General features: G+C 52.4%; 1 protein-coding gene across 1 annotated transcript in view; it reads left to right on the forward strand.

Annotated features, from left to right (window-relative positions):
• The first annotated feature begins 4,595 nt into the window (after positions 1 to 4,595).
• LOC140904587 (butyrophilin subfamily 2 member A2-like) overlaps positions 4,596 to 22,421 on the forward strand; it is a 629,317-nt gene continuing 611,491 nt past the window's right edge. Inside the window, exons 1-4 of the mRNA XM_073327019.1 lie at positions 4,596 to 4,678; positions 4,776 to 4,808; positions 5,604 to 5,624; positions 5,729 to 5,755. The gene's annotated coding sequence lies outside the window, so the exon portion shown is untranslated. The remainder of the gene's footprint in view (positions 4,679 to 4,775; positions 4,809 to 5,603; positions 5,625 to 5,728; positions 5,756 to 22,421) is intronic.

Consider the following 22,421-nt stretch of genomic DNA (forward strand, 5'->3'; position numbering starts at 1 on the left):
CTGAGACAACTTAATCTCAACAAGACAGGCCAACCCTCAAACCTTGGTCAGAAATAGTCTTCAACTACTGGGACACATGGTGGCAGGCACCTTTGTAATAAATCACGTGAGACTCCACATGTACGGGCTTCAGTGGTGGTTCAGCACATACCAAGCACACACAGTATAAACAAACTTCTATTGATGCCCTCAACAGTCAAAAACTCCCTCAACTGGTGGAAAGACACTCACAATGCCTGCTCAGGAGTTCCCTTCACTCAACCACCCCCAACGTTAATAATAACAACAGATGCATACCTATTGGGATGGGGAGCCCTCCTGGACACGAACATTAGTCAAGGCAAATGGTTCCCCTTTTAATCCACATTGCATATCTACTTACCGGAACTCAGAGCAGTCAGGAAACTTGTTCACATTTCCTCCCACTGACTGGGGCAAGCATATTAAGAATTGATAGAGAACACTGCATGTATGTTTTCCATAAATCGCTAGGGAAGAGCACGCTCACCTTCCCTTTGTACCAAGGCAGTGAAACTCTGGACCTGGTGCATTCACCACCCGATAGAACGGCTTCCATATGAGGAGAGATTAATCAGGCTGGGACTTTGCAGCTTGGAAAAGAGGTGACTAAGGGGGGATATGATAGAGGTCTTTGGGGCACCTGCCATTGGCCACTGTCGGAGGACAGGATACTGGGCTTGATGGACCTTTGGTCTGACCCAGTCTGGCCGTTCTTATGTTCTTATTTGTGGCAAGGTTTACTCATGCCCTGAGACATCATCTTGTTGTCGTCTTACGATGGAAGGGGGTGATGGCAGCGAGATGCACTTCCAGGGAGCATAGCAATAACCCTGACATTTTCAGTTCTAGGATGCAATCTACCACAAGTGGTAGTGGAGAGGATGTAGGGGTAACATGTTTCCAGTCACACCAGAGCTGGAATCTCTCCCACTATTGAGTAGACATGGTCTTTATATACTCAGAGCAGGTAATTTCTAAGTGTTGGAAGCATTGAGTTGGAGAACCTGTCGATTGGGGTGATGGACCTTGCCAGTATCCTGAGAGGGGAGATGAGGAACAGCTGGTGAGTGATTGGCATGCAAATCGCCAGTTGAGTACGGCATGGGAATCACATTGGTCATGGCCACAAGGGGTCTACAAGTATAACCCTGGCCCTTTCTTTTCTTTCCTCAAGCAAGACCTTTGACATTACAGGAATTGGAGGAAAGGCATAGAGGAGACCTGTGTTCCAATGTAGGAGAAAGGCATCTCCGAGAGAGTGATGACCCAGGACAGCTCCGGAGCAGAACTGGGAGCACTTCTTGTTTCTGGCTGTGGGGAATAAGTCTATCTCTGGGACTCCCCAACGTAGAAATATGCTGTGGAGAATGGAAAGGTCTATTTCTCATTTGTGATCCTGGGAAAAGTTCCTGCTGAGAGTGTCCGCAGGAGTGTTCTGTGTGCCCAAGAGGTGAGCTGCTGAGATGGTGGTGTGAACATAAGAGCATAAGAACAGCCATACTGGGTTAGACCAAAGGTCCATCTAGCCCAGTATCCTGCCTTCTGACAGTGGCCAATGGCAGGTGCCCCAAAGGGAATGAACAGACAGGTTATCCTCAAGTGATCCATGCCCTGTCACCCAATCCCAGCTTCTGGCAAACAGAGGCTTGGGACACCATTTCTGCCCATCCTGGCTAACAGCTATTGATGGACCTAGCCACCATGAATCTATCTAGCTCCCTTTTGAACCCCGTTATAGTCTTGGCCTTCACAACACCCTCTGGTAAGGAGTGCCGGAGGTTGACAGTGCTTTGCATGAAAAAATACTTTCTTGTGTTTGTCTTAAATCCGCTACCTATTAATTTCATTTGGTGGCCCCTTGTTCTTGTATTATGAGAAGGAGTAAATAACACTTCCTTATTTACTTTCTCTATACCACTCATGATTTCATAGCCCTCTATCATATCCTCCCTTAGTTGCCTCTTTTCCAAGCTGAAAAGTCCCAGTCTTATTAATCTCTCCTCATATGGAAGCCGTTCTATACGCCTAATCATTTTTGTTGCCCTTTTCTGAACCTTTTCCAATTCCAATGTGTCTTTTTTGAGGTGGGGCGACCACATCTGCACACAGTATTCAAGGTGTGGCTGAACCATGGATTTATATAGAGGCAATATGATATTTTCTGTCATATTATCGATCCCTTTCTTGATGATTCCCAACATTCTGTTTGCTTTTTTGACGGCCACTGCACACTGAGTGGATGATTTCAGAAAACTCCACAATGACTCCAAGATCTCTTTCTTGAGTGGCAACAGCTAATTTAGACCCCATCATTGTACATGTATAGTTAGGATTATGTTTTCCAATGTGCATTACTTTTCATTTATCAACATTTATCAAAATTTAATCTGCCATTTTGTTGCCCAGTAATCCAGTTTTGTGAGATCCTTTTGTAGCTCTTTGCAGTCTTCACAATCAGATGTTCTACACTGGCATGAGACCTCAACCAAGTCCTTCGGTTTCTTACAAGACTTCCCTTCGAACCCATGGCCTCCTGCTCTCTTCTACACCTCTCTATGGAAACTATAATCCTAGTGGCCATTATGTCTGCACGGAGAGTGGGAGAGATAGGGGCTCTATTGGTATACCCCGTTTACAGTTGTTTTCAAAAATAAGGTTACATTATGACTGTACCCCACATTCCTACTGAAAATATCTTCACAGTTCCACATAAACCGGTTTATCCATCTCCCCACTTTTTTCCAAAACCACACCAGGATAAAAGGGAGGTGACCCCACACACTCTCAATGTCGGGAGAGTCCTTTTATTTGGTGAGGATTAAGCCCTTCAGAAAATCTCGCAGACTACTTCTCTCCATTGCAGACAGATCTAAGGGAGCCTCAATCGCTAAACAAAGACTCTCGAGATGGATATCAGACTGCATTATCCCTTGCTATCACACTTATGGCATTCCACCTTCCTGTACGGTTCAAACTCACCCCAGGAGATCTCTCTCCACTTGCACAGCCTTGCTCAGGAATGTTCCGATCACAGACACGTGCAGAGCAGAAACGTGGACATCTGCTCACACATTTGCTGAACATCCTGCAGTCACCCACATCTCAGCAGAGGCCCCTTAGAAGTGTGTGAGGGGCCCACAGGCACCTGAACTGTGGCTGCACCCCACATGCCATGCCCCGCCTGAGGCCCCGCCCCTTTCTCCCTGTGCGCACGCCACCCATTGCCCCCAAGGCCCTGACCTCACAATACCTCTTCTCCCCAAGCCCCTGACCTTGCACCAACCCTTCCCCCAAACCCCAGCATCACTCCCTCTTCCCCCCAAGACCCCGCCTGCTTCTCACTCCTCTCCCCACCGTCACTTGCCTTTACAGCTGGCAAAAAGTGGGGGGAGGGCCTGACCCCTTGATCCCCCCAGTTCCGGCACCCCTGCATCCTCTGCTATATTTTATTCCAGTGTCTGATGCTCAGGACTAGACTCGACTCTGAAACCCCACCCCTCCGTCACGGGTACGGCTGCCGAGTCGCCGAGACGCCCACAGAGCCAGCGCTGCAAGAAGGAGAAAGGGTCCCTCACCTGGTGCCGTGACTGTCGCTCTCTGAGATGTGTCCCTGTGGGTGCTGCACTACTCGCCCCCCTTCCCCTCTGCTCTGCAGCTCTGACCTATGAGCTCTGTGGTGGAGAAGGAACCGGGGGCAGTTTGTCTGCACAGCGCTACATTGACCTAATGCGGAGCACGAGCTGGGGAGAGCGGATGTGGGGGCTGAACAAAAACGGCGACCTGAAATCTCCGATGTGAGGCCCCGGGCTGTGAGTACACAGAGCATGGAGTAACACACACCTCGAAGAACTGCAGTTACCGCACAAGGCGAGGAACCCTTTCTTATCCCGCTTTACACTCAGGGAACTGAGGCCCAGAGAGCTCAGGGCCCCAGTTCAGCTAGCTACAGGCTTAACTTTACGTGTGTGAATAATCCCGTTATTATAAGTCAGTCTCTCGCTGTCAGGCATTTTGTCCAGCCCTCAAATAATTTTTGTGGCTCTTTTCTGCATCCTTTCCAGTTTTTCAACGTCTTTTTCCAAATCAGGTCAGCCAGTTGATCCGACAGCCCCACGGCCAGCTGCACTGACTGCCAGCCACTGCTGGAATGGCCCAGGGCAGCTGGCCCCGGGGACCACCTGACCAGCAGCCGGTGGGGCTGGCCCCAGAGAGCGCCTGAGCAGTGGTCCCTCGGGCGGCTGAAGCAGCTGCTGCTCAGTGGCCCCTGGCAGCGGGTGCCAATGGCCCTGCTCCCCCTCCAGCAGCAGCCCCGCTGAGATTTACTTAGGGGGACTTATGGTATAAATCATGAACTGGTCACAGGTGGGGAATTTTTTTGTTTATTGCCCATGACCTGTCCACAACTTTCTCTAAAAATACCCGTGACTGAGCTGTCACCTTAGGCCTGGTACAGCGGTGACTGAGTGAGGGTCTAAGGTCTGTGATGTACAGGAGGTCAGACTACAACCCTTCTGGCCCTGAACTCTGTGAATCTATGATGTTCTATACAATGGCAGCTCTTTGCTAGTATGAGAGGGGACCATTGCCCCCCAGAATCTCACCTCTTTCACTCTTCTTTCTTTAGAAAACCTGCGATCTGAACTGGAGAAAGAGAGAGGTAAGTTCCTGGGACAAGTTCCCTGAAATAACAGTAGGAATAACCCAGCTAATGCAACAAGATGAAACCTCACCTCTTTCTTCCTTTTCTCTTCCAGAGATTCTGCGCGCTGAGCTGGAGAACGAGAGAGGTAAATGTCTGGGCTCTCCGGAGGCTTGAACAAGTTTTTCTCACTGTACATAGTCAGACAGACTTTGGCTTTTGTCTCTGCACTATCTGTTAGGAGAGGCTCTGGGAATCAAACGGATGGGGAGCTCTGACTAATCATCGAGTGGGGTAACTGCTCCATAGATAAGGTTGCTGCTCAGTTTCCATGATAAGCCTGATTTCAGCCCCTTCCTTTAAAATCTGCACACAGGGGAATGTCCATATCCAAAACTGGTGGGTCTGCCTGGGCCCACGTACCTTTTTGCTACTGAATTTAAAGGAATGGAGGGGTGGGGGGGATTCTGATGCCCTGGAAACAGGGGCTCAGCACAGTCCCAAAGTTTCCTAGCACTCTCTGAAACTTTGAGGCACAAACTCAGTGAGAAGGAGCCAGCTCATGTTGCTGGGCCCATTAGCTGAGATCCAGTGTCCAGGGCCAAGGGTTAGCTCATTAAACCCTCACTTCCATGTTTTCAGGGCCTAGCCCCTCTCCGAGCTGCCTGGCACGTGGGGAGTGTGGACACTACACCACAGGTGAGCCCAGCTAGGGCAGGGCCATAGGAGCCCAGCGAGGGTCAGATGCCAAGAAGGGGGGTGTAATCGACAGTGCCCAAAGCCACTAGAGCTCTATGAGGATGGAGCTCAGGCCAGGAAACCTGGGCGGAAAGAGGGCAGCGGAGAACACAGTGGAGAGGGCAAAGTGGTCCTTTAAAGGCACATTCCCTAACCCAGGAGCTGTTGTAGAACTGCCTGCATACCCATGTCTCTCTGTTTGTAAAGAAATCCCTGGCCGAACTTGGTAAGGGCCATGTGTCCCCTTTCCCCCACCCCATATGACATTGTGTCCTTTGCCGGCAGTCCGTGCTCCGGGGAGTGCTCACCTCTTGGTGTGTTTGATTTCAGGCTGGAGTAAGGTCAGCAAAAATGCAGGTAAGTGAAGCTGGTATTTTAATGTCAGACCCCCTGCACGACTCTGCTGCCCAGCAAACGCGCACATGCCAGAAGTCACAGGGAAAGAGCAGTATGGTCAATGAAAATGCCAGATTCATCCCCAGTTTACTTGTATAAAACAAATGCTCACACTTAAGGATGGAGTCCCGAGCTCTCCAGTGTAATTGCAATAACTCAGAGTGCTCCTAAAGCCGGGAACTTACCTGCTGTCAATTTAGGGGGGTAGGTGCTCGCAGCCATTGGTAATTATGGTTCAGAGTTGGGGTTTTACTGGACACATATGGTGAATTCTCATGTGTTGTATTGTTATTAATTAACTTCATGAACTGGAAGGGTTCTAGGAAACTGTGTAAATTACCTTAACTGGCTGCAGGTAATTGTCTTAATGCTTTTTGAACTCTGGTGAAATCTCTGTTTTTATGGAGTTGTCAATCAGTAGCCCTTTGGCTAATTCAGTTCAAATATGGCAGAAAAATTCTACCTCAGACCTGGACCAAATCTACCAAATTTGAGTCTGATAGGACTTTGTGGGTATTAGAATAGAGGGCTCCCAACTCAGGTGTAGATTGGAAACTCAGGTGCTGTCTTAGCTGTGGAGACGTGGTAGCAGCCCCAGAGCACAGATTTTGTGGTAGGTGACTACTGAGTTCTTTTAATGGTTGAAATGATGTCCGTGTGTGTAACACCTGAGCACGTTCCTTATTGGGGCCTCTGTAGAGGTTACAGACAGGCCCAATGGGAGCTAGAGGCATCCCCAGCTCTTCCAGGGGAACTATTTGCCCCTATTGCCTGGGAGGAGAGCTGCAGTGAAATGCAGAGAAGCAGATCCCTGGGAGTTAGAGGCGGGAAATCAGAGAGTGTCCTAGCCAAGACAGAGCTGGCGGGAGGATGGGAAACAGCCTCGATGGGCATAGGCACCAACTTCTGCTGGTGCCAGTGGGTGCTCGACCCCTCCTCTACCCCCAGCCCTGCCCTGACTCCACCCCTGCCCCGCCCCCATTCCAACCCCTTCCCCAAAGTCCCCGCCTCAACTCCTCCCCCTCCCTGCCCCTATTGGACTCCTTCCCCAAATCCCCTCCCCGGCTTCGCCTCCTCCCCTGAGTGCGCCACGTTCCCGCTCCTCCCCCCTCCCTCCCAGAGCTTGTTACGCCGCGAAACAGCTGTTTTGTGGCTGCAAGCACTGGGAGCTAGGGGAAGCAGGGGCACAGCGTGCTCAGGGGAGGAGGCAGAGCTTAGGTGAGGTGAGGTGGGGGGGGAGCTTGGCTGCTGGTGGGTGCAGAGCACCCACTAATTTTTCCCCGTGCGTGCTCCAGCCCTGTAGCACCCACGGAGTCAGCACCTATGCAGTGGGCTGGGCTCTGCTCCTGATGCTCTGCCCCATCTCTGCAGCGCTGGTGACTCTGGATCCGGACACGGCTCATCCCAGCCTCGTGGTCTCTGAGAATCGGCGATCTGTGAAATGGAGGGGCCTGCAGCAGGACGTGCCTGACAACCCTGAGAGATTTGACAGTGAAACCTGCGTGCTGGGCTCGGAAGGGTTTGCCTCGGGGAAACGCTACTGGGAGGTAGAGGTTGGAGGTGGTAGGGCCTGGGCTGTGGGGGTGGCCAAATAATCTGTCAGGAGGAAGGGCTGGATCTGCTTTTCTCCTGAGGAGAGGATCTGGGCCGTGGAGCAGTGTGGGAGCCATTACCGGGCTCGCACCTCCCCAGAAACCCTCCTGCCCCTGACTGGGAGCCCTGGGAAGATCGGAGTGTATCTGGACTATGAGCGGGGCCTGATGTCATTTTATCATCCTGGTATGGAGGCCCCAATCTACACTTTCACCAGCTCTTTCACTGGGCAGCTCCACCTTTTCTTCTGGGTCTACTCCCCAATCACACTGTGTCTCTGAGATATGGCATTGTGGGGATAGCACCTCTCACTGGTCAAAGACGTTTTTTGTTCTGTTGTTTTCCGAAACGGACTAATTTTTCATTTTTAAATATTTTCCATTATATTTTATTCTTCTCAAAACTTGGAATTTTCCAGAATGAATATTTTCAGTTTTGAAAATCCTACCGTTTGACTAAGCTGAGGGCTCAAAATTGGCAAAGCAGAAGAAATCCTGATATTATGGCGATGAGTGTGGTGTAAGAAGCTACATAGAATAGAACAGAACCCAATAAACAATACATCATAGGACCCCTCCACCCAAATAAAAGGTTTAAGTTGAAAATTTTGTAATAATGAAAAAAAAAAAACCCTCAAGAGAATCCAAATGTTTTCACAAAAAATTCTCTTTTTGTAAACCGGCCAAATTTCCTCAAGATATTTTTTGAATGAAAACTTTTGTTCAGCTCTAATTAACACCTGTAATTGCACATAATCAATGAACGTTTCCTGATTCTTAGTACTGTAATTTATCAATTGATCATCATTGATAAGTGGAAGGGGTAAGAACATGTGTCAAACCCTGTCCCAAAACATCACATTGTCCAAACTGGATAAAAGGCTCCAAGAAAGTAGATTCCTAACCAGTAACCGTGTTCTGTGACATTACTGGTGAAAGAAATGGAGTCAGAGGAATGGAGGGAGCTCCGGTTCTCTGGATGAGTGTTGATCATGGGGTTCACAGCATCCAGCAAGGCTTAACCTAAACCCAAAATGACAGGTATGTCCTACACCAGCTACATGTAGAGTTTTAGGCCAGAAGGGACCATGAGATCATCCAGTCAGACCTCCTCTATATCACAGGCCACCAACACACCCAGCACGCTCACATCAAGCCCAACATCGAAGATTAAACCAAACTATTGCAGCCCACAGGAGACTAGACTCTTACATGCCGAAGCCATGGAGGCCCACCCAGCCTGAGCGGAACAAAGCATGCGGGCAAAAACTAGATCAGTCTCATAATACTTCCCCAGCCTCATAATACTGCTCTTGAGGGGCGCTAGCCTTCTCCACCCCCACCCACCTCGGTTCCAGTGTCTCTGGTGTCTAAACAGGATTTTCTTAAATCAAAACAGCCGCCTTCTCCCATCTCCTGCTGCAGGATGAAAGGAAAGCAGTGCTTTCTTATGTTAGCCGCAGGATCTGATCATCTCCTCTATTAATTGGATGATTTAAGGAGCTGATGACCCAAACCAACATCATTGTTAACCCACCGACTTATGGAGTCAGTCTCGGTTGTGCCCTGGATTTGATCATTGTTTTCACAGGTTCACAGATTTCAAGGCCAGAAGGGACTGTTGTGATCAGCTTGTCTGGACTCCTGTGTAACACAGGCCAGGGACCTGCCCCACAATAATTCCTGCTCGAACTAGAGCAGATATTTTTTTAAAAAAAATCATCCACTCTTGATTTAAAAATGGTCAGTGACGGAAAATCCACCACAACCCTGGGTAAATGGGGCCAATAGTTAATTACCCTCACTATTAAACATGTTTGAGGGGGATAGCCATGTTAGTCTGTTTCAGCAAAAACAATGAGGAATCCTGTGGCGCCTTAAAGACTAACAAATTTATTTGGGCATAAGCTTTCATGGGCTGGAACCCACCTCATCAGATGCATGAAGTGGAAACTTCAAGTGGGCAGATATATATACACATGGACACACAGGTACAAGGCCTGTCGTGTACCCCTGGGAGATGGCAGGCTCCAGGGCTGCTACCAGCAGGTCAGGCTCCAGGACTAGAGCTGGCCTGGCTACAGAGCCTCCGGCTCAGAGAGACACCACAGAGGCGCCGGCCACAAGATCCTTTCACGCTCGGCGCGGCATGGCGGAGGTTGGCTTATATAAGGCCTGTTACACACAGCACCACCTAGTGGCTGAACTGTATAGTACACTTCACCATGCCATCACAAGCCCGGAGACTGGACGGGTTCACTCAGAGAGCCCAGAGAGGGGCCAGAGGTGCACGTAACCCTGTAACCAGGACAGGTTCCCTCCCAGATCTGCCCCTTCACCATGGCCATGTGCTCTAATACCACCTGGCCACAAGCAGCCGCTACCCCCAGGACTGTGCAGCCTCTCCTGGGCACCAGTCCAGTGCAGCCACTCCAACCCATCTCCGAGTACAGCTGGACAGACTCTGGAGGGTGGGTGTGTGTGTAATTCCCACCCTTGTATTCCTCCCCACGGTGAATGCTGTGGAAAGGGTCTCGGTAAAGGTTGGACAGCTTTGGTCAAGTCCTTGCATGTTATTATCAGTCCATTACTGGTATTATTTGTTTACAGCACAGCAGTGCCTGGAGGCCCCAGTCAGGATCGGGGCCCTGCGATGCTAGGAGCTCTACAGACAAAGAGCACAGACAGGTCCCTGTCCCGGAGCGCTCAGTCTGACCAGAGAGCTGTATCACGCAGCGGGAATGTTCTGTACTATTTACATGGCCCCTATATGTTGCATTGATGCCAGTGGGAGACAGAGGACTGTTTGCTCTCAGGGCAGGCTGAGAGACATGTTACCTAGCTGAGACTAAATGGGTCATTGGGAAAAGACTGACTGAGGCAAGCCCCAGTGTGAAGACAATGGCAAAGCCCATCACCAAGACATTGTTGCCTAGCAACCAATGACCCAGAGGAGGTGGATTTCCCCACTTCACAACAGGGAAGCTGAGCAACATCCCCCAGCTCGAGAACAAAGATGGGAAAGGTGTGAGGTGGGGGATCAAAGCTCGTTTCTGGAAGGAGTCGGGCTTTCCCCTGGAGTCTGACCAAGAAGGTCAGACTGAGAGACAGACAGAACTTGAGCAATGGGGTTCACTACAACGTGGCTGGGCCCTGGGCTAGCCAGAATGGACTTGAACGGTGCTTTAACCTTCAGTTCTCTGTGCAACCTAAGGACGTCCTATGCTGAGTCCAGTTGATTAATAGACCCGACTGTTGTGACAACATGATGTGAGTGTCACTGCAAATGCTGGCTGAGGTGCATTAATCCCTGAGGAGCGGACAAGTCTCTAGCAGGACGTAGTCTATCACAGTAGGACTTGCTGAACAGAAATCCCGCTGTGACCCAGCAGTGCTAAAGGTCCAGTCGAAGGAGGCAGTGAAGCGGTGTTGCTTATCCTGCAGGCCAAGTGGGCCCCTGGGGGGTCTGGTAGACTGACGGGGTTCCTCCTAGAGCCTGTTCCAAAGCTGGGGGTGTAGAACTGATCCCGTGGATCCAGGACAGTTGGTGACAGCGGTGGGATGCTGAATGCACCAGTAGTATTTTGCAATAAGTGACTTGCAGCAGTAAAACAAGGGTAGTCAAAGGAAACAAGAAAAGGGCATATAACCTAGGCCCTCGTTCGGCGCTGGTTAGGCCACCTCCCTAGGAAGAGCATGACAAACCCTGTCCAGGGAGAGGGCTAAGCCTTCTGGAGACAGATGAAAGGGCCAAGAAACAGGTTCCAGACCCAGGTGGGTTTTCCAGTGAGGCCTGAGAGCAACAGAGGCGGCAGCAGGATGCCCCCAAGAGCCAGTTCCCCGCCCAGCAGGGTGCCCTCGTGATTCAGGTCCCCTTTGATAGATTAGAAGAGGTGGGAGCTGCAGCTGAAGGCGAAGGAGCTGGCAGAGCATGAGGAGAAGCAGGAAAAGCATGAACAACAGCTAGAGAAGTGGAGGGGCAAGAGGACCCACAGAGGGGAAAGTGGGGAAAGACCCTGGGATGCCAAGTCCACAGGGAGCCTAGATCCTAAATGGTTGCTCCAGATAAGGAGGGGGGATATGGATGCCTACCTCATAGCCTTTGAGAAGGCATGTGATTTGAACCTGGTTGATCCTGCAGACAACTCTGCAGTCTCACTCCCTTCCTTGGCCCGAAAGGTACGGAGGCATACAGCCGAATGGATGGAGCTGAGAGTGGTGGCTATGAACGGTTCAAAAAGGCTTTACTGATTAAGTATGACTTGGCACCTGGGGTTATAGGAAAAGGTCTTGGGGTGTGCAGAAGACCCCGGGTGTGACATATATAGAAGCCACCATTCTGAGGGGAGAGTATCTCCACAAATGAGGTAAGGGTGCAGGTGTCACTACCCTGGAGGATTTGTATAATCGGGCTGGTTTGGAACAACTCTACGAGCCCTGTCCCCACTAGCTTAAAAGATGGTTAGTGGACAAGAAGCCTCAGGCTCTGCGTAGTGCAGGCGGGTTGGCAGAAGAGTTTGTGGACGGTCGCTCTGGGTATCGAGAGAGACTCAAAGGGGACTGGGAAAGGGAACCGATGGGGGCACCCCAGAAGTGAGACTCAGATAAACCCAAAGTGGGGGGAGCGGCTGATGCAGGGACACCTCATCCAAGGGCTCTCAGAGACCTGACCTGTAATGTCTGCAGAAAACCAGGGCCTAAGTGGGCGAAATGCTCAATGGGTTAACTCAGTGAGAGCCCAGCCAGAGGGAATGCCACCTCCTTGTGCCTCTGGGGCTGACAGGAAACCTGTAGCTCAACCTCAGAGCGTGAACTACCTGACTGAACATTTGGAGGAAAGCAGACTCCCAGCCAACTCCTCGGGACAGTGACGGAGGGGCTCCCAGACAAGGCACCGGGATACATGTGCTATTGTACTCTCTTGGGCTCACACACACAGCTGACCTCTCGTGGGAGCTGAAGGGGTGGATAATGGGAAGACATTCGGGGTGGAAAGATTCTGGGACAGAGAGAACCCTTGTCACACCCTGAGTGGTGCAACCGCATCAAGGGCTGGCCTGAAGGGCTGTGTAACATGCCTCTTGGGGCCGAGGGGAGCTCTCGTGTCAGGACTCCACCCCTGCAGCTCCGGGCTGAGCGCTGCACAGGTCTCCAGGAACCTACACTTCAACCTCCCCACGTCCGGTTCCCACAGCCGTTCCTCCCAGCTCTGCAGCACTCTCCTGCCCCACCAGCCCATGCAAGTCGGCCAAGCCCAGACGTGGCACTCCACCCAGGGAAGCCACTCCAGGAAAATGTCATGCAGAGGTAACTGCCCAATTTCCTCCTCCTCCTCTGCCAGCCATACATCCAGGGCATCACTGGGGGTGTCTCCCAACCCGTCCAAAGCTGTCTGGCTGTGTGACTGCCGTGACACCTGGAGCAGCCTGTTTGTATCAATGACTGTGGGGATCGCACCACTCAGTGGTGTTTCCTGCATGCTGCCTGGCAGCTACCTAAGTTCCCTCTAAGCCGCGCGGCTGTGCAGCAGGCTATCAAGGCCGTGCAGGCGGGGAGAGGTGCCTCTCCCTTGGCCCCGGGCTGCTGCACAGAGAGAGGGCTGGGGGGACTCCTCACTCCCCACTGCAGCCTGTACCTCTCATCCCTGGCTCCACCCCAGAGCCTGCACCCCTAGCAGGAACCCTCACTCCCCGTACCCCAACCCTCTGCACCAGTCCTGAGGGAACTTCCTGCACCCCAAACCCCTCAGCCCCAACCCCACCCCAGAGCCTTCACGCCCAGCACTCCAAACGTCTGCCCCAATCCTGAGCCCCTCCTTATTTGGGCTGCATCCACACAACACAGATACTACCTGAATGCCCCTGAGGATGTCACATGAGCCACAGCTGTGCGCGGGTTCAGAACCACTGAGCTAAACCTTCCAGATCTAGGAATGCATGATACCTGCAGGGAATAAACAGCAGAGCCCTGCTAGACTCTGTAATTTAAAAGAAACACATCAAGAGACTTCCCTGAAGGTCCCATCTCACCCGATGAAGGCCCATTCTCACATTCTTCCCCTCTGCAGATGAATGAATCTGAGAAATCCAGACCCATGTTATTCCTCCTCCTTCACAGCAGAAAAGTCACAAATAAACCGTCACCCCAAGGCCAAGCTCAGGACATTGCATTTCAAACCTCATGGAGACCATTATTGCTCCTGAATGTATCCATTTTATTAAATAACGTGCTATCAAGTAGAAATGAAAAGTGGGACCCTACCCCTATGCTGGATAGACAAACTGGAGGACTGGGCCAAAAGAAATCTGATGATGTTCAACAAGGACCAGTGCAGAGTCCTGCACTTAGGACGGAAGAATCCCATGCACCGCTACAGGCTGGGGACTGACTGGCTAAGCAGCAGTTCTGCAGAAAAGGACCTGGGGATTACAGTAGACGAGAAGCTGGACATGAAGGCTAACAGCAAGAGGCTAACGGCCTATTGGGCTGCATTAGTAGGGGCATTGCCAGCAGATCGAGGGAAATGATTCTTCCCCTCTCTTTGGCACTGGTGAGGACACACCTGGAGTACTGTGTCCAGTTTTGGGCCCCCCACTACAGAAAGGATGTGGACAAATTGGAGAGAGTCCAACAGAGGGCAATGAAAATGATTAGGGGGCTGGAGCACATGATTTATGAGGAGAGGCTGAGGGAACTGGGCTTATTTAGTCTGCAGAAGAGAAGAGTGGGGGGGGGATTTGAGAGCAGCCTTCAACGACCTGAAGAGGACGGAGCTCGCCTGTTCTCAGTGGTGGCAGATGACAGAACAAGGAGCAATGGTCTCCAGTTGCAGTGGGGGAGGTCGAGGTTGGATGTTAGGAAACACTAGTTCACTAGGAGGGTGGTGAAGCACTGGGATGGGTTCCCTCGGGAGGTGGTGGAATCTCCCTCCTTGGAGGTGTTTAAGGCCCGGCTTGACCAAGCCCTGGCTGGGATGATTTAGTTGGGCTTGGCCCTGCTTCGAGCAGGGGGCTGGAGTCTAAGTTCCCTCTCAGCCGCGCGCTCGCACACCAGCGATGAAGGGCCACGCAGCAGGGGCCTGGAGATGGGAGGGGAGCCAGCTGGGGAGGAAGGGCTGCCACAGGCCCCGCTCCTGGCCCCGGAGCTCGCTGCTGCCCGTGGGGGGAGAGAGGCCCCTTCCCCCAGAGCTCCCTCTTGCCAGCGCCCGGAAAGGGAGAGAGGCCCCTTCCCCCGGAGCACCGTGCTGCTGCTGGGGAGAGGGCTTTGGGGAGTCCTCTGTCCCGAGCCCCCGTGCAGCCTCTTTGGGCCCAGGGCTATTCGATTCTGTGGCCCCCAGGCTCCAGGCTGTGGTGAAAAATGCAGGGTTCAGAGCGCAGGAGGGGCTGCAGGTTGAGGCAGGGGGGTGGGTGCGGAAGGTGGTGAGGGGGCCGACTGGGGGTGCGGGCTCTGGGGCAGGGCTGGGGATCAGGGGTTTGGAATGTGGGAGGGGGCTCAGGGCAGGAGGTTGGGGTGGGGTCTGGGGGGAGATAGGGTGTGGGAGGGGGCTCAGGAAGGAGGTTGGGGTTGGGTGGTCTCTGGGAGGGAGTTAGGGTGCAGGAGGGGGCTCAGGGCAGGAGGTTTGGGTGGGGGTGGAGCTCTGGGAGAGAGTTAGGGTGTGGGAGGGGGTTCAAGGCAGGGGTGTTGGGGTAGGGGTGGGGGTCTGGGAGGGAGTTAGGGTGCGGGAGGGGGCTCAGGGCAGGAAGTGGGGGTGGGGGTCTGGGAGGGAGTTAGGGTGTGGGGGGGGCTCAGGGCAGGAGGTTGGGGTGGGGGTCTGGGAGAGAGTTAGGGTGCGGGAGGGGGCTCAGGGCAGGAGGTTGGGGTGGGGGTATGGGGTTTGAAAGGAAGTTAGGGTGCAGGAGGGGGCTCAGGGCAGGAGTTTGGGGTGGGGTGGGGTCTGGGAGTGAGTTAGGGTGCGGGAGGGGGCTCAGGGCAGGAGGTTGGGGTGGGAGTGGGGTCTAGGAGAGAGTTAGGGTGCAGGACGGGGCTCAGGGCAGGAGGTTGGGGTGAGAGTGGGGGTCTGGGAGAGAGTTAGGGTGTGGGAGGGGGCTCAGGGCAGAAGGTTGGGGTGGGAGTGGGGGTCTAGGAGAGAGTTAGGGTGCAGGAGGGGGCTCAGGGCAGGAGGTTGGGGTGAGAGTGGGGGTCTGGGAGAGAGTTAGGGTGCGGGAGGGGGCTCAGGGCAGGAGGTTGGGGTGGGGGTCTGGGAGAGAGTTAGGGTGCGGGAGGGGGCTCAGGGCAGGAGGTTGGGGTGGGGGTATGGGGTTTGAAAGGGAGTTAAGGTGCTGGAGGGGGCTCAGGGCTGGGGCTTGAGGAGCGGGGTGCTTGCCTGGGGCAGCTCCCATTTGGGGGCGCACTGGGGTTGAGGCAGGCTCCTTGCCTGCCCTGGCCCTGCGCTGCTCCTCCCGGAGTGACCCTGCAGCTGCCGGCGCGGCACGGATGTCCCTGGCTGCGGCCCCGGGGGGGAAGGTTGCTCCTTGTGCTGTCCTGCGTCTGCCTGCAGGCACCGCCCCCACAGATCCCATTGGCTGCGGTTCCCGGCCAATGGGAGCTGTGGGGGTGGAGCCTGCAGGTCAGGGCAGCGGGTGGGCGGAGCTTCCAGGCGCTCACAGCTCCAGCTCCAGCCCAGCACGGTGGGGGAGGGACAGCCGTGCACGAAGCCGCCTCCCTGCTCCCCGCTAGGAAGGGCTGGACGCAGGGACGTTAGTGGCCGCAGTCCAGGGTCCCGGGCTAAGGGGGCCCCACCAAAAGATCTGCACTTCTGGCAGCCTGGAGATCTTTTTGCAGAGTCCCCCTTAGCCAAGGCTGCAGCCCCTACAGCCCCTGCATTAATCCTGCCCTGTCTGCACCCCAAACTCCTCATCCCCAGCCCAATCCCAGAGCCCGCAGCCCCCACACCTCCCAGCCACTGGGTCTCATGATTTATAAATTTGCTATATGCACAAATCCAAATACTGAAAATTAATTCCCGGGTCCTGCAGACACTTAAACAGACACAGAACTTTACTCATAGAAACAGTCCCATGGTTTAAAGTTCAGTGAGCGTTTGCAGCGTCAGGGACTCCGTGTATTTTTATTAAGAACTTGTCATGTGGTGGCATAAAATCTGTCACTTCAACAGTAAAACAATTTTGTTTTAACAATAAAAAGTTATTTAAACTCTCAGTAATTTACAATAGCAATTTTTTTATACCGGCCAAAGTTTCCAAAAAGTGGAGCCCAAAATTAGGCTCTTCAGCCTGCCTTTAGCCACCTAAGAGAGGGGTTTTCGAGAATGCTCAGGGCACAAGTCCTATTGACTTCAAACTGCAAATCCTGATGGTTGAAGCATTTCAGCTCTTTACTTGTGGAAGTACAGTGTCCTGGCCAGAAATCCTCTCGCTCTTCCATGTCGCTTTTCACTAGTAGATCTCAAAGCTCTTGACCAAGGAGGCGCAGAGCACAGGCTTCTTCATTTTCAATTCTGCATCTCTATAGTATCATACTAGGGGATATTAATGAGGCCTTGGGCTTGTCTTTTTCAGCACAGATGAGCCTTTTTAGTGTGAAACTTCTTAGTAGAAAAATATCGACATAAAATCCAAAATCTTATTAACACTTAGGAAACGAAAAAAACAAACAAGTAGAAAACATCCACTTTGACAATTTAAGACCATAAAATGGAAGAGAAGAACTAGCAATATGTATATAAGAAATTTGATGTAAATTTTCAAAAAAACCCTATATTTAAATGTCATAATTTAAATAAAAATTTTAGTTGTGATTTTTAGCCACCCTAAGAAGGGGAGCTCCCAAAGGGTGCTGATGAAAATGTGGTCAGGTAGGAGAAACACCAAAACAAAACCAAGACCTGTTGTTTGAAAACACAAGAACATAAGAACATAAGAATGGCCATACTGGGTCAGTCCAAAGGTCCATCCAGCCCAGTATCCTGTCTACCGACAGTGGCCAATGCCAGGTGCCCCAGAGGGAGCGAATCTAACAGGTAATGATCAAGTGATCTCTCTCCTGCCATCCAGCTCCACTCTCTGACAAACAGAGGATAAGGACACCATTCCTTACCCATCCTGGCTAATAGCCATTAATGGACTTAACCTCCATGAAATTATCCAGTTCTCTTTTAAACCCTGTTATAGTCCTAGCCTTCACAACCTCCTCAGGCAAGGAGTTCCACAGGTTGACTGTGCGCTGAGTGAAGAAGAACTTCCTTTTATTTGTTTTAAACCTGCTGCCCATTAATTTCATTTGGTGCCCCTAGTTCTTATATTATGGGGGTGGCAGATTAAGGTGTTGCTCAGCCCAGCCCACTGAGTCCAAGGACATAGGAGGGGACCAGCATTAAATTGCTGTTCGATCCATCCCACTGAGTCCCAGGACACATCAGGGGTCAGCTTGCGAGTGCTGATGACCCAGTCCTCTCTGACATGCTATGTTCATGTGTGTGTGCCTGTGTGTCTGTTCATGTTCATCACATCTGGAGGCTGGAAGACCCCAGCCCTGGGGAACCGAGGTCCTGCAGGGTAGCTCCATTGGGAGGGAACTTGCAGAAGGAAGGAGTAGCAATCCATAGGAAAACACAAGTGACAAAAGCAGCACATTGACAGAATTGCAGAATCTCCCCCCACCAGAAGAGTAACCCTAACAAATGGGCGTACCTCAAGGTAAAGGGCAATTTTGGTAACAGCTCATTTGGGGCTTGTTTGGAAGGGGGATGGACGTCATTCTTGGGACAAGTCACCTGCTATGGCAAAAAACACTTTAGCCCTGTGCGCCCTTCCAGACAAGTCTTATGTCCCAAATACTTTGGGGCCAGTTTTGTTTAATATCTTCACTAATGATCTGGAGGATGGCATGGATTGCACCCTCAGCAAGTTTGCAGATGACACTAAACTGGGAGGAGAGGTAGATACACTGGAGGGAAGGGATAGCATACAGAGGTCCCTAGAAAAATTAGACGATTGGGCCAATAGAAGTCTGATGAGGTTCAACAAGGACAAGTGCAGAGTCCTGTACTTAGGACGGTAGAATCCCATACACTGCTACAGACTAAGGACTGAATGGCTAGGCAGCAGTTCTGCAGAAAAGAACCTAGGGGTTACAGTGGACTAGAAGCTGGATATGAGTCAACAGTGTGCCCTTGTTGCCAAGAAGACCAATGGCATTTTGGGATGTATAAGTAGGGGCATTGCCAGCAGATCGAGGGACGTGATCGTTCCCCTCTATTCGACACTGGTGAGGCCTCATCTGGAGAACTGTGTCCAGTTTTGGGCCCCATACTACAAGAAGGGTGTGTAAACATTGGAAAGAGTCCAGCGGAGGGCAACAAAAATGATTAGGGGACTGGAACACATGACTTATGAGGAGAGGCTGAGGGAACTGGGATTGTTTAGTCTGCGGAAGAGAAGAAGGAGGGGGGATTTGATAGCTGTTTTCAACTACCTGCCAGGGGGGTCCAAAGAGGATGGATCTAGACTGTTCTCAGTGGTAGCAGATGACAGAACGAGGAGTAATGGTCTCAAGTTGCAGTGGGGGAGGTTTAGGTTGGATATTAGGAAAAACTTTTTCACTAGGAGGGTGGTGAAACACTGGAATGCGTTACCTAGGGAGGTGGTTGAATCTCCTGCCTCAGAAGTCTTTAAGGTCAGGCTTGACAAAGCCCTGGCTGGGATGATTTAGTTGGGGATAGGTCCTGCTTTGAGCAGGGGTTTGGACTAGATGACCTCCTGAGGTCCCTTCCAACCCTGATATTCTATGATTCTATGATCAGTCTGGAGTTTCACACACTGAATGATCAGAATAAAGGGACCTGCAATGAGCTACAGACCAACAACCATTCACACTGATTCTTCAGCAAGTGTTTTAGAAGCACGAGAACACCAGTGAGAACCAGGAACGGCTCAGAGACAATCAGCAGCGAGAAGGAGAACAATTTACCAAGCAGATGATTGGTTCTGGCTTATTTGCTGGGCCTTAAATGAGAACAACAAAGTCCTGAATTTCCTCCCTGCCACGAGACCCCCTGCTCAGCCAATCAGCATTGAGACTCTGGCAGTGGGCTGAGGGTTCCCCAGATGGCCCAGGTCACCGGTGAGGATCACTCTCAGAGCACGCTTCCTGTCCCATCTCTTTGGGAGGCCTCCCACCATGAGGGCTACAGAGCAGCCCCCTCCTCGCCAGTGGACGGAGGGAAGCAGAAAAAGGAAAACCAAAAAAGACAAACCCCAAGGACTCGAAGGGACAAAGGCCTAGCTGGGGGAAAATTGTCCCACCTTAACCTCCTGTTTTCCATGCCGAGAATTTGGCCAGCACCGGGTGGATCAGGCTGCCTAGGTACCAAACTTCTCTGGGGCTCTTAGCTTCTCCACTGGGACGTCTGTCTTCTCACTCAATGAGCAGTGGGAAAAGAGAAAACGCCAGAGAGGCTCCACCTCGCGCTCACATACGAGACCCTGAATTCTCTCTCAGTCCTCAAGGAGACACCTCCAGAAGGAGACTCCCTGCAGCAAAGCCCCGGGGGTCTCTGAGATCCCCCTGCCCTGCAGCCTGTCCTCCCTGGCCGTTGTCGTGGACTCTCTGTGAGGTCACCGCCTCCCAACCTCCTTTCACCAATCAGCTGAGTGCTGCAAAAGGCCCTTGTGATGTCACTGCCACCCCCACCCCTGCCCTGCAGGGCTCATGTCCTGCCCTGAGCCGGCTCCTGTGCATGTTTGAGCTGCTCCCCCTGGGTCACCCCCACACACTCAGTGGTCGTGCAAGGGCTCACGCAGGCCACACGTGGAACCATCAGAGGATGCTCAATGTGCCGCACTCGGTTTTGCAGAGATTTGGAGACTTGAAGGCCAGAAGAGACTCTTAGATCATCTCATCTGGCCCCCTACACATCACAGGCCTCCTGCAAGGCGCAGTCGCGAGTTGTCATAAATATAAACGGAAGGGTAAACCCCTTTAAAATCCCTCCTGGCCAGAGGAAAAATCCTCTCACCTGTAAAGGGTTAAGAAGCTAAAGGTAACTATTCCTGTCTGTGTGTCTTTTTTGTAACTTAAGGTTTTGCCTAGAGGGATTCTCTATGTTTGAATCTAATTACCCTGTAAGATATCTAACATCCTGATTTTACAGAGGTGATTCCTTTTTACTTCTATTAAAAGTCTTCTTGTAAGAAAACTGAATGCTTTTTCACTGTTCTCAGATCCAAGGGTTTGGGTCTGTGGTCACCTATGCAAACTGGTGAGGATTTTTACCAAACCTTCCCCAGGAAGTGGGGTGCAAGCGTTGGGAGGATTTTGGGGGGAAAGACGTGTCCAAACTACGTTTTCTCAGGAACCCAGATAAAGTTTGGTGGTGGCAGTGGAAGTTCAGGGGCAAAAGGGTAAAATAGTTTGTACCTTGGGGAAGTTTTAACCTAAGCTGGTAAAAGTAAGCTTAGGAGGTTTTAATGCAGGTCCCCACATCTGTACCCTAGAATTCAGAGTGGGGAAGAAACCTTGACAGGAGTGTGGGAGGGGGCTGGGTCAGGGGGTTGAGGGATGCGGGGTGGCTTACCTCGGGATGGGGTGCTCCCCAGCTCCCACCGGCATAGCTCTGCAACTCCTAGGTGGCAGAGGGGTTGGGGGGGGGGGTCTCCACACCACTCTGCCCGTGCCTGCAGGCCCTGCCCCCCGCAGCTCCCATTAGCTGAGGTTCCTGGCCAATGGGAACTGTGCACACCCCCCAGGACCAGCAGGGGTCCCACTCCCAGGCTGCGCACTGCAGCCCCCTCCCCAGCACCAGTGGGGTCCAGGGCCTCCTCCCCCAGCACCTGGGATGCCCCCAATCTGCCCCTAGTAGTACACACTTAGTCGATTTTAAGCTTTCTAATGATATGTTACATGGGGCATTTAGCATAAAGCATATTCCAGGCATGTTATATTCCTGTTCATAAGCATATTTTCATAAAGCATATGAGTGCAACGTCACAACGGCCTCACAGAGAGTAAAGTTACCATGAACTTTGGGTTTAGGGAACCCTGGGGAGCAGACCAGGCTCCCTGCAGTGCAGGAATCACTTCATGGGGCGAGGGGTGCTGCGTGGAGTTTGCAACATGGCCACTGTGGTCACTGTTGCAGGGAATGGGGTATTGCGGGACAGCTGCTGGAGGATGGTTAGGGTAGATGTAGGCCAATGCCATCTGGAGAGGTGGTTTTACTGCATCACCGTAAGGGAGCAATTACATTGGCCAAAGACAAATTTGAGTGCAGAGCTGGGCACAGCGAGGTGAATGCAAGGCAATGTATGCCAGCCGAACTGTGGTGTTGACAGGCCTAAGGGGCTTGGTTGCTTGAGGCACAGCTAGCCATGCTATGGTGTAGGGGCCACGACCAGCTGTTCTGCCCACACTACCCTTGGGGAGGAGAGGCCTGGCCCGTCCCTCCTCTCCTCTCTGCTCCCACAGGACCGGCAGGAAACCCAGCCAGACCCAATGGGAGACGAGGGCAATAGAGCAATGACTGCAGCACTAGGAGAGCCTGGCAAAGAGCAGCCACCAGGGGCTGTCACCAAAGGACCCACCGAGGGATGTCCCTGTATGGTGACAAACGCCAGAACTGCAGGGCAAATCTTGCCTTGCCGAGAGGCCCTGTCTCTCCCTCTTTCACCCCTCCCCACACATGTCCCAGCCCCAGGCTCTGCATGGGCTGGACCTGGTCCCAGAGGAGTCAGTTATGGGGCCTCTGCGGCCAGATGGTCTATGTCCTTATCCCATTGCTGGGCCAAGCCAGCATCTCTGCACCCTGCCCTCCCCACAACTGCTCCTGGCTGGGCTAGCTGCTGGTGGTTCCTCGGCCCCCCAGGGGCACCGTCATCCTGGCCTTGGAGATACCCAAGCTCTGGAAACTCCAGTGACAGCTCCTGAGTCTAGCTGGGACCAGGAGCCAGCCAGGAGAGCTTGGGGCCAGCTGCCCCCAGTCTGCAGAGTGGGACTGGCCATGTCCTGGGCTCCCCTGGTCTGAGGTGCTGGCCCCAAGG

This window comes from Lepidochelys kempii, unplaced genomic scaffold, assembly GCF_965140265.1.
Source record: "Lepidochelys kempii isolate rLepKem1 unplaced genomic scaffold, rLepKem1.hap2 scaffold_36, whole genome shotgun sequence".
In the NCBI taxonomy this organism is placed as follows: Eukaryota; Metazoa; Chordata; order Testudines; family Cheloniidae; genus Lepidochelys; species Lepidochelys kempii.